The 14114-nt window shown below is 36.2% G+C and overlaps 1 protein-coding gene and 1 non-coding gene across 12 annotated transcripts in view; one reads left to right on the forward strand and one right to left on the reverse strand.

Moving 5' to 3' along the window:
* SOS1 (SOS Ras/Rac guanine nucleotide exchange factor 1) overlaps positions 1–14114 on the reverse strand; it is a 141824-nt gene that overhangs the window by 83428 nt on the left and 44282 nt on the right. The gene's annotated exons all lie outside the window — the stretch shown is intronic.
* Positions 2249–2357, forward strand: LOC112821374 (U6 spliceosomal RNA). The gene has a single exon (XR_003207426.1). It is a non-coding gene; the product is annotated as a U6 spliceosomal RNA (small nuclear RNA).

Consider the following 14114-nt stretch of genomic DNA (forward strand, 5'->3'; position numbering starts at 1 on the left):
AACACTATGCTGAATTCTGATGAATTTTTCATAGCTTTTTCTAGCTAATGGCTCTCTGAAGAATTAGGAAGGCTTCTAGAGTGTATTTTGTCCTATCTTGAGCCCAGATCTGCTACTTTTATTTATAAATATAACAGGAGAATATAAAATAAAACTTGTATTCTCAAAATCTTTACCATAGCAAATAATAAAGATTTGGATCATTACATTTCTTTCTCAATGTTACAATGATTATTTAGCCAACATTTTGTTTTAGGTGCTTATCTTTCCTCATTCATAGATTTAAAAATTAAAGCAAAAATCCTTTGTAAAAAAAATTAAGAGACAAAAATAAAACAAATCAGAGAACTTTAATCTTTTCTATAATTAAATTGACTAAAAATATTGTCTCATTTCTTGGAGACTGTTAATTAGCCTTTAGGCCCACATATATAACAATCTTTTTTCTTTCCAGAGTTCCCCTTATTTGCTGGGGACACAAAGAGGAATAAGGACATAACATCTACCCTCACAGAGGAGCTAGACACACACAACTGACTTAACACAGTGTGATGGGGCTAAAATGGAGTTATATTTAAGGTACAGTGATGACCAAAAAAAAAAAAGAAAAAGAAGAGTGACCCTTGCTGATGAGTCTGAGGAATATCAGGAGTCTTCCCAAGTGGGGTGCCTGGGTGGCTTAGTCGGTTAAGCTTTCGACTCTTGATTTTGGCTTAGGTCATGATCTCAGGGTTGTGGGATCGAGCCCCATGTTGGGCGTGAAGCCTGCTTAAGATTCTCTCTCTCCCTCTGCCCCTCCCCTCTCCCCCAGCTTGCACCGTCTCTTAAAAAAAAAAAGTCTTCCCAAGTAAAGCACACATGAACTGGGGCATAAAGAATGATGAATAAGGTGTAAAGGCATCATTTAAGGAAACAGGGCTTTTACTAAAAAAGCTAGCATATAAAAAACTATAGAGGCCAAGACCAAATGATATGTTGGGAAAACTTTTAAGAGTTGGGTCAAAGAGCACATGTAGGGAAGGCTAAGCCTGGGAAGGGCAGGCTTGTGTTTAATGTTAAGAAGTGGGGAAGTGACCAGGGAAGTAGAGAATAATTGAAAGGTTTTAAACAAGACATTGACATAATTAGATCTCTTTGCTGAAGAATCTCTCTGGTATCAGTATGAAGAATGAGCTGAAATGAAGATGAGGCTAAAGGAAGCAAAACTAGTTGGAAGGATGTTACAGGCTCTGGAAAAAGAAACAGTGGAGGCCTGAACCAAGGCAGAAACAGTGGGAGGTGAGAAAGTGAGGATGTGTGTTTGGATAACTATTTTGGGGGAGAGAACCACCAAATTAACCAGTAAATACTAGAAGAGGATAATATTTTGCAGAAAAGATAAGAAATTCAAGTTGAACACCTCAGTTTAAGCTTATGCAGTGAAACAAAGCTGAAATTGTTTTTTTATCAAGTGGTTTTCAAATTTTTATTGTATTTAATTTTTTTGGTTGTAGAGAATTATTTGCCCTAGTAGTGTTTCAAATACTCAAGTAGCAAAACTACCCAACTACTGGGTGTTTATGGGAGAGATATATTTACTTATTAACCTACTAGTTGATATAACTATAGAAAGTGAAGAGGGCTTATTTAATGAATATTTGCAAATAACTTAGACCCAATTTTCAAAATTTTTCTTTTACTAGTGTTTAATAATTGTAATAAATTAACTGAAATAAGTAAAAATTATTTAAGACTATTCATCACAAATTTGGTCATGCGAGCAAAATATAAATAAATAAATAATCTGAGAACCTGTGTACACTGTAGAAGTAGCTCTGGACTACCACATATGGTAGTCCAAAAAGATGCATGTACAAAAATAAAGATAACTTAAACTGTAATTTTTAAAATAAAAGCAATGAAAAAAAGATATAGCTAACATACAGCAATAACTTTATAAGAAATACAGTTACTGAAAAAATTTTATCTCATACCATCTGAAGAAATTTTCAATTATAGTAGGAAATATTCATGCACAGAATTTTTAAAACACACATTTAACTCTTCATTCAAAAGTAATTGTAAATGACAGTATAAGCCTGGGATATCTTATTGTACCAGAAAGCATGGAAGCTCTCAGAGGTGAATGGGTCATAACAAAACAAAACAAAACAAAACATAGGAATATCGTGAAAAGCCTCCTCACTTGCAAAATATGGGCTAATTCAAAAACCAAATCAACTGTAACTAACAGAAATATGTTGAATCTGTGCTCACTTAGGCAGCACACATACTAAATTTGGAATGATGCAGAGCAGATTAGCATGGCCCCTGTGCAAGGATGACATGTGAAATACACTGAATCTATAAAAACCAATGAGGTCAAAATGATGTTTTAAAAAATACCAAGCTCATTAAACAGCACTGGAAATAACTGGGGCACCAATTCTTTATCCTGAAAGAATTAATATACATCCTTCTTTTCCTGTCTGAACTAGACTCTAGGATAATCAAACAACCCAAGTTGGTGAGGAATTCTTCCTTATAGAAGGATTCCAGGTAACAAACGCAAAAGGAATGCAGAGTTCGAAAACCATCCATTTGCAACTTGAACAACATAAATTCAGATATTAATCATCAACAAATGAAACCATTACATGAAGAGTTCATCTTTATAAAGAAGGGCTAAGGCTGTCACGTCCTGAATCCCCTGATCAATCTTAAGTTAGCATCACTAAAATTGGGGCCAGACTTGATGCTGTGTAAAGCCACAGCACCACCTGTGAAGTAATCTTGCCAAAAAAGCTAAAAATAAATCTAATCAAGACTCAAAAGCTAACATCCATTTATAGAAACTATGACACATATAAGTTAGATATTACCCTAAGAAAGTAAACAGAAAAACCCACAAAGTTGAACATCTTGCACGACAACTGACCCAGTTCCTCCAACAAGTCAATTGGGAGGGGAGGGTCTGTAAATTAAAGAAATTTAAGAGATATAACAACTACATTTAATATGCAGTCCTTGTTTGGCTTCTGATTCCAATAAACCAACTGCAAAAACAACACTTCTCAGAAAAAATGGACAAATTTGAATTCTGACTGGTATTATTAGGTGCCACCAAGAAATTACTAATTTTGATAACTATGATAATGGTATTACAGTTATATAAGAAAAAATGCATTTTGAAATATGCAGAGAGGAAATGACCTCTGATGAATGCGATTTGCTTTAAAGTACTTCAGGAAAAATAAAAAGGAAGGTGGATGAGGATGAAGTACATGTGGCAAAATCTAGGTAACTTCAGGTGATGGGCACGTGAAGATTTGTTCTGTCTACTTTGTGTATGTTTTAAATTTTTCATTTAAAAATACTGGAGTGGGATATAAAAATATTGTGTATCACCTACAGAGACTATCACCAATGCAAATTCACCTCACTCCTACTATTCCCTTTGCAAAGATCTGGGGTTGGGCCCCACGATCTGCATCTTTAACAAAATACCTCGGAGGAAATTCTTGCAAGTGGTCCTGAGATCACACTTTGAGAAATATTAACATCGAAGAAGGAACTCCTAAAATCAGTCCTAAATATATCTGGGGAAGTTAAGAAGAGGACTGATAGAAGATCTTTAACCTGAGCTGACTTTTGAAAAATGAATGGAAATCTTCTGGATGGAATCAGTAAGGAGGGCAATCTGGCAGGAATACTATAAGTAAACACACAGATATGAGAGTGCATACTGCAGTTTAGGAAATACAAAGCAGTTTGGCATGATTAGAATATAAGGAAGCATGATGGGAAGATGGTAGGAGATGAGGTAGGCAAGAGATACAATGTAAAAGATTTCTGTAGGCCATGCTAAAAAAATTAAACTATATTTAATATATTTGATGCAAAGGGAAATTTTATTCTATATTCTAAACAGTTCAGTTATGGGACTTTGGAAACAAAATGTCCATGCCTTAAGGATTATTTCCGTCTTAAAAAGGGTCTTGGTAAAAAGACCTTTTTTTTTTTTAAGTTTTATTTAAGTAATCTCTATACCCCACATGGGGCTCAAACTCACCACCCCTAGACCAAGAGTCACATGCTCCTCCGACTAAGCCAGCTAGGTGCCCCAAAAAAGACCTTTTCATAAAAAAGACAAGTTATCAACATCATAAAGTTACCTTCAACTAGGTTGACTACCCTGTCCACAACCTAAAATGAGGCCTTAAAAAAAGGCACTAATATCAAATCTTATCAAATAGAACAAAAAATCAATCAACATACCTACATGTTATCGTTACGTGCATACAGTATGTGCCTGTGTACTGTTAAGTACATGTATTTCCTAGTTCAGTCCACTAAAAGGGCCTAAAGGTACATATACATACCTCAGTAACAATGAGCACATCCAGTGCCCTGATCTTGGTTTCTAACATCATTCCCCAAAAGAGAAAGATGGGTTCCTTGGAGACATGGCTGATTCTAGGTCTGGGGAAGGAATATACAGAATGAGCCTAGAGCACATTGCAGTACTGGAAAGTAAAGAAGTGCTCAAAAACTAAAAGGGTGGGGCGCCTGGGTGGCTCAGTCGTTAAGCGTCTGCCTTCGGCTCAGGTCATGATCCTGGGGTCCTGGGATCGAGCCCCACATCGGGCTCCCTGCTCAGCGGAAAGCCTGCTTCTCCCTCTTCTACTCCCCCTGCTTGTGTTCCCTCTCTCGCTGTGTCTCTCTCTGTCAAAAAAAAAAATAAAAACTTTAAAAAAAAAAAAAAAAAACTAAAAGGGTGGGTATGTCAAAAAGACATAGGGGGGAATAAAAAAGGAATGAAAGAAAGGGAAAAACAACACAGGAGCCAACATGAGAGGGCTCTCAATGATCAAAGCTGGTACAATTTGAGCAAGAAAATAATAGAGTACTGGATTTTAACCCAAAGTATAAAATAAATAAATATCCATTAGGCCATTCTGATATAGATAGAGATAGATATATGAAATATAAATATATATTTATTTTCGTAAATAAAGGGAGATTGTCTCTTTTCATATCTATATAAATATAGATATTCCTTTAAAAAAAAAGATTTATTTGACAGAGAGTGAAAGAGCACAAGCAGGGGGAGCAGCAGAGGGAGAGGAAGAAGCAGGCCCCCTTCCGAGCAGGGAGCCTGATGCGGGACTCGATCCCAGGACCCTGGGATCATGACCTGAGCCGAAGGCAGATGTTTAACCATCTGAGCCACCTAGGTGCCCGGTATTTCCTTTATATATATATATGCAACTATAAAGTTACTCCCTCCCCTACCTTTTCCATATTCTTTAGAAGCAACTTGGGGGTCTATACTATACTCTTCAGTTACAATCCATTTCCATACAATATGTAGAAGATGGGGGGTGGAGGAATAACTTTATAGTGGATAAAGCTAAGAAACACTACCTTGACCATGTTATCAAGGTTAACATCCACAATGACAAGTCATGTTTATAACGTGTACCTTTGATATGCTGTGACAAAAAAATGGCACTTTACCTCTGTAGTTTTCCTACCAAAAACCAATGACCTCAGTCTAACTATGAGAAAAGCAATGGACAAATCCAAACTGAGGAGCATCCTGCAAAAAACCTGACCAGTACTTCTCAAAGTCATCAAGGGCAAGGGAAGTCTGAGAAACTGTCACAGACCAGAGGAGGCAAGGGAAACAAGATGACTGAATGTAATGTGGTATCCTGGGTGGGATTCTGAAGCAAAAAGGGACACTGGGGGGGAACTGGCAAAATGTGAACAAGGTGGCAAGTTCAGTAAATAATAATGTACTAATGATTTTTTAGTTGTGACATATGTAACACAGTGACATGTGGCATTAATAAGGAGAAATTAGGGGGTGCCTGGGTGGCTCAGTTGGTTAAGCATCTGCCTTCGGCTCAGACCATGATCTCAGGGACCTGGAATCAAGCCCCCCCCCCCCCCCCCCCCCCTGCTCATGTTCTCTCTCAAAAAAAAAAAAAATAAAAAAAAAAAAAAATAAGGAGAAATTAGGTAAGGAATATACAGGAATCTTCTGTATTATCTTTGCAACTTTTCTGTAAATATAAAACTGTTGTAAAGTAAAATGTTTATTTTTAAAAGTGTGGGTTGTGGCTGAAGTAGTACGAGAAGGAAACTTAAAGCTTTAATGTTTATGTCATAAGAGAAGAAAGGATGAAAATGAATGGGCTAAGCATCCAAAGCAAGAAACTGGGGGTGGAGGGAGAAAGATACATTAAAACAGCACTACCTAAAAAAAAGAAATAAAAAGCAATAATAAATAAAAAACCAGAGAGCTCCCTGGACCCTCACACCATGTGATGATGCAGAGAGAAAGTGGCTAAGAACCAGGTTGCAGGCCCTCATCAGACACCAAATCTGCCTTGATTTTGGACTCCCTATGCCCCAGAATTGTGAGAAATAGATTTCTGTTGTTTATAAGTCACCCAAGTCTATGGTATTCTGTTACAGCAAATGAATGGACTAAGATACAAACCATATAAAAAAAAATAAAAGATGGATCAAATACATAATTGTGATGAACAAAAGATTTAGAAACCTTTAAAAAAGTACAGAAGAACATCTTTATAACTTGAGGCAGGAAAGAATTTCTTTGAAAAGACACAAAAAGTACAAAACAAAGAAAAATCATAATTCAATTTCTTAAATTAAGAACTACTGCTTCATCAAAGAAAACACAAAGAGTACAAAGCTAAGTCACACACTGGGAGAAAATAAATGGAGCACATATAATCCACAAAGTATAAATATCCAGGATAAATAAAGAACTCTAAAGTATTAATAAAAATAAACACCCCATTTTTTTAAACAGGTAAAAAGACATGTACAGGCATTTCATATAAGAGGAAACACAATTGCCCCATAAATAATACAAAGGTGCTCAGCTTCGACCTTGTAAAGTATTCAGGTAAATATAAATTAAAACTCTGAAATATAATTTCAGATCTTACTATTTTGACAAAAATTTAAAAGTCTGAGAGTCAAGTGTTGGTGAAGATGTGAAGAAATGGGAATTTTCATTCATTACTGGAGGAAATAAACAACATGACCTTTTTGGATTAAAGTTTGAGAATACTGGGGAGCCTGGGGGGCTCAATCAGTTAAGCGTCAGCCTTTGGCTCAGGTCATGATCCCAGGGTCCTGTGATGGAGCCCCGCATCGGGCTCCCTGCTCAGTGGGGAGTCTTGCCTCTCCCTCTCCCTCTGTCCCTGCTCATGCTCTCTCTCTCAAATAAAATCTTTAAAAAAATGTTAACAGTAAGTAATGTTTGAAAAGCTAAACTTGGAAACAACTCCAACATCTAGCAACATCAGAATGGATAAATACATTGTAGTAAATTCACAAAATGGAATATTATATCAGTGAAAATGACTTTCATAACATAAATGACTTTCAAAATCATAATATTGGGCAAAAATGTAAGTTACAGATTAATATAAACAATATGATTCCATTTATATCAAGATGAGAAAAAAGGCAAAACCAAACCATGCCTTGTTCAGGAATTTATACATTTGTGATAGAACTGTAAAGAAATGTAAGCAGTCGATTAATCCAAAACTCAGTAAATTGTTACTTCCAGGTGATGGGAGAGGACATGCAATTAGGTAGCGAAACACAGGGGTCTTTTAAAGTATAAGAAATAAATTATATCTTAAACTATGTTATGTACCTAGGTGTTCATTTTAAACTGAATGTGTAAGTTACATGCACTCTTTTAAATGTATGATATACTTAAAAATTTTTAAAAATTAAAAGATTATGAGTAATATTTAAAACTATTTTTCTAGTCTTGGAAGTTTTAAGTATTTTCTTCAATAAATGTTATAAAATATAAATAATATATAACTTTTCCAAGTAACAAAATATCTTTATTGTTAATTTGGATGATGAGAGGGGCGCCTGGGTGGTTCAGTTGTTTAAACCGCTGCCTTCAGCTCAGGTCATGATCCCAGGGTCCTGGGATCGAGCCCCACATCGGGCTCCCTGCTCATGCAGGAAGCCTGCTTCTCCCTCTGCCTGCCGCTCCCCCTGCTTGTGCTCTCTCCCTCTCCCTCTCTCTCTCTTGCTCTCTCTCTCTGTGTCAAATAAATAAATAAAATCTTTAAAAAAAAATTTGGATGATGAGATTGAGCAAAACAAATAAACTGATGCAACTATAAACCTGGTCCTGGCAAACAGGCATATGAGATTTTACAAGTTCTTTTTTTTTTTAAGATTTTATTTATTTATTTGAGAGCGAGCGAGTGAGCAGAAGCAGGAGGAAGGGGCTGAGGGAAAGGGAAAACAGAGTCCCTGCTGAGCAGGGGGCCTGACATAGAGCTTGATCCCAGGACCCTGAGATTATGACCAGAGCCAAAGGCAGACAGACGTTTAACCGACTGAGCCACCCAGGCGCCCCTACAAGTTCTTAACTGTAAATGTTTGCAAAAATAGCCTAGTATTAACCAAATTAGAATCTACTATCTGTCAATAAAGGTTGAAATACAACCTACGGAATAATATTTCCATAGCAATAACGTAAGATAGTGCTTGTTCGTTAGCAAAGAATGTTCATAGTTGTTAAGTTAAAAAGTTCTGATGATTTTGGTCATAAAAGCTTTTTTAAAAACCCAAATATTCTTTCTGTTTTTAATTTCAATTAAATGGAATTAAATGGGAATGAGAAATTTAACAAACTGACCAAAATTAGAAAAAGACATTACCCGGGCGCCTGGGTGGCTCAGTTGGTTAAGCGACTGCCTTTGGCTCAGGTCATGATCCTGGAGTCCCAGGATCGAGTCCCAACATCAGGCTCCCTGCTCAGCAGGGAGCCTGCTTCTCCCTCTGACCCTCCCCCCTCTCATGTACTCTCTCTCTCTCATTCTCGCTCTCTCAAATAAATAAATAAATCTTAAAAAAAAAAAAAAAGACATTGCCCAGTGACACTGAAAAGTGGCTTAGTCTTTTTTTCCTGCATTTATTAATGAAGTAAAATCCATACTATGTTCTGTAGTCAGAATTTAATTGGTCACTTGTCTGTTTTGCAATTTTTATGGAAACATCAATTAATAGTGAAGAAATCCTGGTCTTTCACTCTGATTAATTACACAACTAATAAAACTGGGTTGTACTGACTTCCTCATAGAATCTCATTTAAAATTCTAAAAATGGAACCAAAATTTGTTAACTTTGGTGGGTGAAGAAAACTTGTGTTTAGGCCTATGTATATATAATTAAGAATAAAAGGTTCTATAACTTTATATGTATACATTACTTCTATTTATCTTGGGAAATTTTTGATTTTTAAATATTTACAAATATTTAATCCATGTTATATAATTTTTGACAATTTCCCTGATTTTTAATTCATAAATATAGTATCTGACTATTCACAAGTTTCTGGATTTTTTTATTAAAAACATTTATTGAACCCTCTCCATAAAGAATACTCTCCTAGGTTATATAAAAAGGATATAGACAATAATACCTATTTAAGAGTTAAGAGTAAAGCTGAAGAAAGGAAACACAAACACATACAATCATAAAATCTTAAGTGTTGGAAAGAAAGAGCCAGAAGTGACTTGGTATCCTAACTTCCCACCTAAGGAGGCTGTCTTACAAAATAGCTTGAGGGACACCTGGCCTCAGTTGGTTAAGCAGCTGCCCTCAGCTCAGGTCATGATCTCAAGATCCTGGGATCAAGACGCACGTGGGGATCCCTGCTCAGTGGGGAGTCTGCTTCTTGCCCTTCCCCTCCCTCTGCCCCTCTCCCCATGCTCGTGTTCTCTCTGCCTCAAATTAAAAAAAAAAAAAAAAATAGCTTGAAAGTACAATGTATCACATCAAAAGTTCAAAAAGCTGACAAAGTACTAAGAATAATCAAGTTTTAGACTAATTAAGCACAGGTGCCTGGCTTCTTTGCCTTGTTATGCACTAGTAGCTTTTTTTTAATCCTATTTCAATATAAGTTAGAGCCAATGAGTATTATAGTCAAACTCTTGTCTGATATAAAGATGTTGAACAGAGAAATTTTCACAAAACTGAGTTTGAAAGTTTTATCCAGAAGCATCCTATTTCTAATTTTAATGTTTGCTCCAGGGAGAAAAGTTAACCTGAATTGACCATGTCATGAACTGTTCAATTTATTTCATTTTGTTACTTGTATGTAAAATGTAATGTAAATCAAATCAAATAAGGACTTAAGCCCTCAGCTATTATGTAGCCAAGGGACAGGACAGTTAGGTACTTTACAAAACTTGTTCAAAATCTAAATTTATATGGGAGAATAGCAAAATGATTCAAGCCGCAGGAGGAAGAGAAATAAAACAAACATACTATATAAACATCAGAGTTAACACTATAGACCACATTAGCCTGATAGAATGTTTGGTAGTTCTTCTAACCTTCCCCTTACAATTCTTTCATTCATACAACAAATATTTGTTGAGCAGCCCACATATATGCTCAGCAGTGTAGTAGGCATTTGGGAAAAGCAGAAAAGACAAAGTTCTAGTCCTCACAGAACTTACATTCTTTGCTCTAGGTTAGACTTGTGTTACTGGGTCTTTTCCCTCATTTTCCTCTGTATTTTTGGCAAAGGAAAACTAGATCTATGTTAATGAAAGAATAAAGAAGAACAGACAAATAATTTTTTTAAAAAGATATCTTAATGTAATAATCAAAATTTACTCTTAATTTACCTGAGAATAACTAGAAATCTAGCCAGGTCTTAAAGCTCAAGAAAGAAGTTAAGGCCAAAGACCTGGATCTGGAGTTCACCCAATCACTCACAGGAAATAGTACAAACTAAGGGCGGATAAAATCTCTCACTCCAGGGTTAAGACCATAGAGCAGTGAAGGAGAGGATGGCATCTTGGTAGCACCTACATCCAAGCAGCAAGCAGACGAAGATAAGGCAAAACAAAAACCATTGTCCAAGACCTTTAAGTGCTGCAAAACTCAGAGTATTTTGAGAAGACCAATTAATGAATAGCTATAGTGCTTCCACCAATTCCCTAACAGGTAACAATTTTTATCAGGGTCTTATTTATTCCTCCAGAGAGTCTCCATACAAAAACAAGCAAGCACAAATATAATTTTTTTTTTTTACCAGAAACGTTTCCAAGTAGTTTCAGAAACTTGCTTCTGAAGAAAAAGTTTTTTCAAAAACTTTTCACAGAAAAGTTTCAAAAACAGTGGAAGGATTCCCATATATCTTTCATGTAGATTCACCAATTTTTTAAGATATTGCTGTATTTGCTATATCAGTTACTGTTTGTCTTTGTCTCTGTCCTTGTCTCTCTATACATATAAACATACCTACATACACGTATGTGTGTATATTTCTTCATAATTACTTGAGTGCAGTTTGCATACAGCAACCCCTTTGCCCCAAACATTTCAGTGAGTCAGTGTGCATTTCCTAAGAAGGATTTTCATTTACATCATCAGAATAAAACTATTAAATTCAAAACTAACATTGATACAATATTACTCTCTAATCTCCAGACCTTTTTCAAATTTCAGTGACGGTCCCAACAATGTTCTCTATAAAGACTGCTTTTCCTGGTCAGGATCATCTACTGCATTCAAATTTCATGCCTCCTTAGTCTCCTTCCATCTGGAACAGTTCCTCAGTCTTTCTTTGTCTTTCCTGGTGTTGACATTTAAGAGGACAGGCCATTTAGTTTCCTAATGTTCCTCACCACTTTGCCTGCCTCTGATAACTCTCCCTTCCCCAGTTTCTGGTTTTCCTACCCACTTCCAGCAGTTGCAACAAAAGGAACAGGTCCCTGGTAAAAACTGTTACCTGTTAGGGAATTGGTAGAAGCATTATTCCCACTTAATAATTTATAAAACCAAATATATGAAACAAAGATTTTCAGATACTGGGAAACAGGCAGTTCAAACTATGATGCCTAAAGAGAAGGGAAACAAATGAGGTGAGCTCTCTAACTGGTCAGCTTCTGCCTGGAAGCGGCTTTCAGGCCACTGAGCAGGGAGAGTGGAACAAGGTCTCAAGGGAGCCCAGCAATCTCAAATTCAGGAGACAGAAATCATGCAGGGCAAGATAGCTAAATATGTGCAATAGGGCACTAAAATGGAGAGGACTTCCCAAGACAGAGGAAGCTCCAGAGATCTGCAGAGTACCCTCAAATCTATGGCTGAATACTGATATGCACATGTGAGAAAAAATTCCCCAAGGCCAGGAAAGAACCACCAAAAGGGCCGCAGACAAAACAATTCCTGGGTCTCACACAGGAGCAGGATTAGTTCATGCTCCCATCAGTCGTGGTGGAAAGATCTCTTAACACATGGGGTATCATGTAAAGTTCTCAGGAAAACACTGTCTCGGTAGTAAAACTAAAGCCTCCGCTCTACCATAGCTTAAAGCAAGTCTCAAACGGATTAAACCCTAAATAACTTAATTACTTGTCAGAACAAAATATAACACTATTCATAAAATATAACAAAATCCAGTACCCAACAATGTAAAACTCACAATTTCTATAACCAATCAAAAGTTACCAGCACATGCAAAGAAGTGGGAAAATATAACCCAAAAGCAGAAGAGGAGTTAATCAACTGAACCCAGAAAATGGCAAAGATGATGGAATTAGCAGACAGCGAAATTGAAATAGCTAGTGTAAGGCCACAAAACAAGTCGCCACAAATTCAAAAAAACAAAACAAAACACAAAAAACTGAAGTCATACCATGCATCTTTTCTGACCACAATGCTATGAAACTAGAAATCAACCACAAAAAAATCTGAAAAGAGCACAAATACATGGAGATTAAATAATGTGCTACCAAACGATGAATGGGTCAACCAAAAAAAAAAAAATCAAAGACATCAAAAATTACATGGAAACAAATGAAAATGAAATGAAAACACAACAGTCCAAAATGTCTGAGAGGGAAGGTTATGGCAATACAGGCCTCCTCAAGAAGCAAGAAGAATCTCAAATAAACAACCTAACCTCACTCACACCTAAAGGAGCTAGAAAAAAAGAAGAACAATACCCCAAACCAGCAAAAGGAAGGAAAATGAAGGGAATATTAAAGATTAGGGCAGAAATGAATGATATAGAAACTAAACACAATAGAACAATGAATAAAACCAGGAGATGGTTCTTTGAAAAGATCAACAAAATTGATAAACCTCTAGCCAGACTCAAAAAAAGGGGGGGGGACCCAAAGAAACAAAATCACCAATGAAAGAGGAGAAATAACAACCAACACCACAGAAATATAAACAACTGTTAATAGAATATTATAAAAACCTATATGCCAAGAAATTGGGAAAACTCAGAAGAAATGGATAAATTCCTAGAAACATAAAACTTACCAAAACTAAAGAAGGGAAAGACAAAAAATTTGACCAGACCAATTACCAGCAATGAAATTGAATCAGTAATAAAAAAAATTCCCCCAAAACAGACGTCCAGGACCAGATGACTTCACAGAATTCTACTAAACATTTAAAGAGTTAATACCTATTTTTCTCAAACTATTCCAAAAAAATATAAGAGGTAGGAAAACTTCCAAATTCATTCTATAAAGCCAGTATCATTCTGATACCCAAACCAGATAAAGACACCACAAATAAAGAGAACCCACAGGCAAGTATCTCTCAGGAATATAGATGCAAAAATCATCAAAAAATATTAGCAAACTGAATCCAACAATACATTAAAAAAAATCATATGTCATGACCAAGTGGGATTTATTCCCAGAATGCAAGGGTGGTCCAATATTCACAAAATAATCAACGTGATATGTCACATCAATAAGAGGAAGGGTAAAACCATATGATCATTTTAATACATGCAGAAAAAACATGTGACAAAGTACAACACCCATTCATGATAAAAACCCTCTGCAAAGTAGGTCTAGAGGGAACATACCTCAACACAATAAAGGCCTTATATGAAAACCCACAGCCGACATCATACTCAATGGTGAAAAACAGAGCTTCCCCCCCATGGTCAGAAACAAAACAAGGATGTCCACTCTCACCACTTTTATTCAACACAGTACTAGAAGTCCTACCTACAGCAAGTAAACAACATAAAAAAATAAAAGACATCCAAATTGTAAGGAAAAAGTAAAACT

Source organism: Callorhinus ursinus, unplaced genomic scaffold, assembly GCF_003265705.2.
Source record: "Callorhinus ursinus isolate GAN/ISIS: 27379988/994484 unplaced genomic scaffold, GSC_fseal_2.0 scaffold10, whole genome shotgun sequence".
Classification (NCBI taxonomy): domain Eukaryota; kingdom Metazoa; phylum Chordata; class Mammalia; order Carnivora; family Otariidae; genus Callorhinus; species Callorhinus ursinus.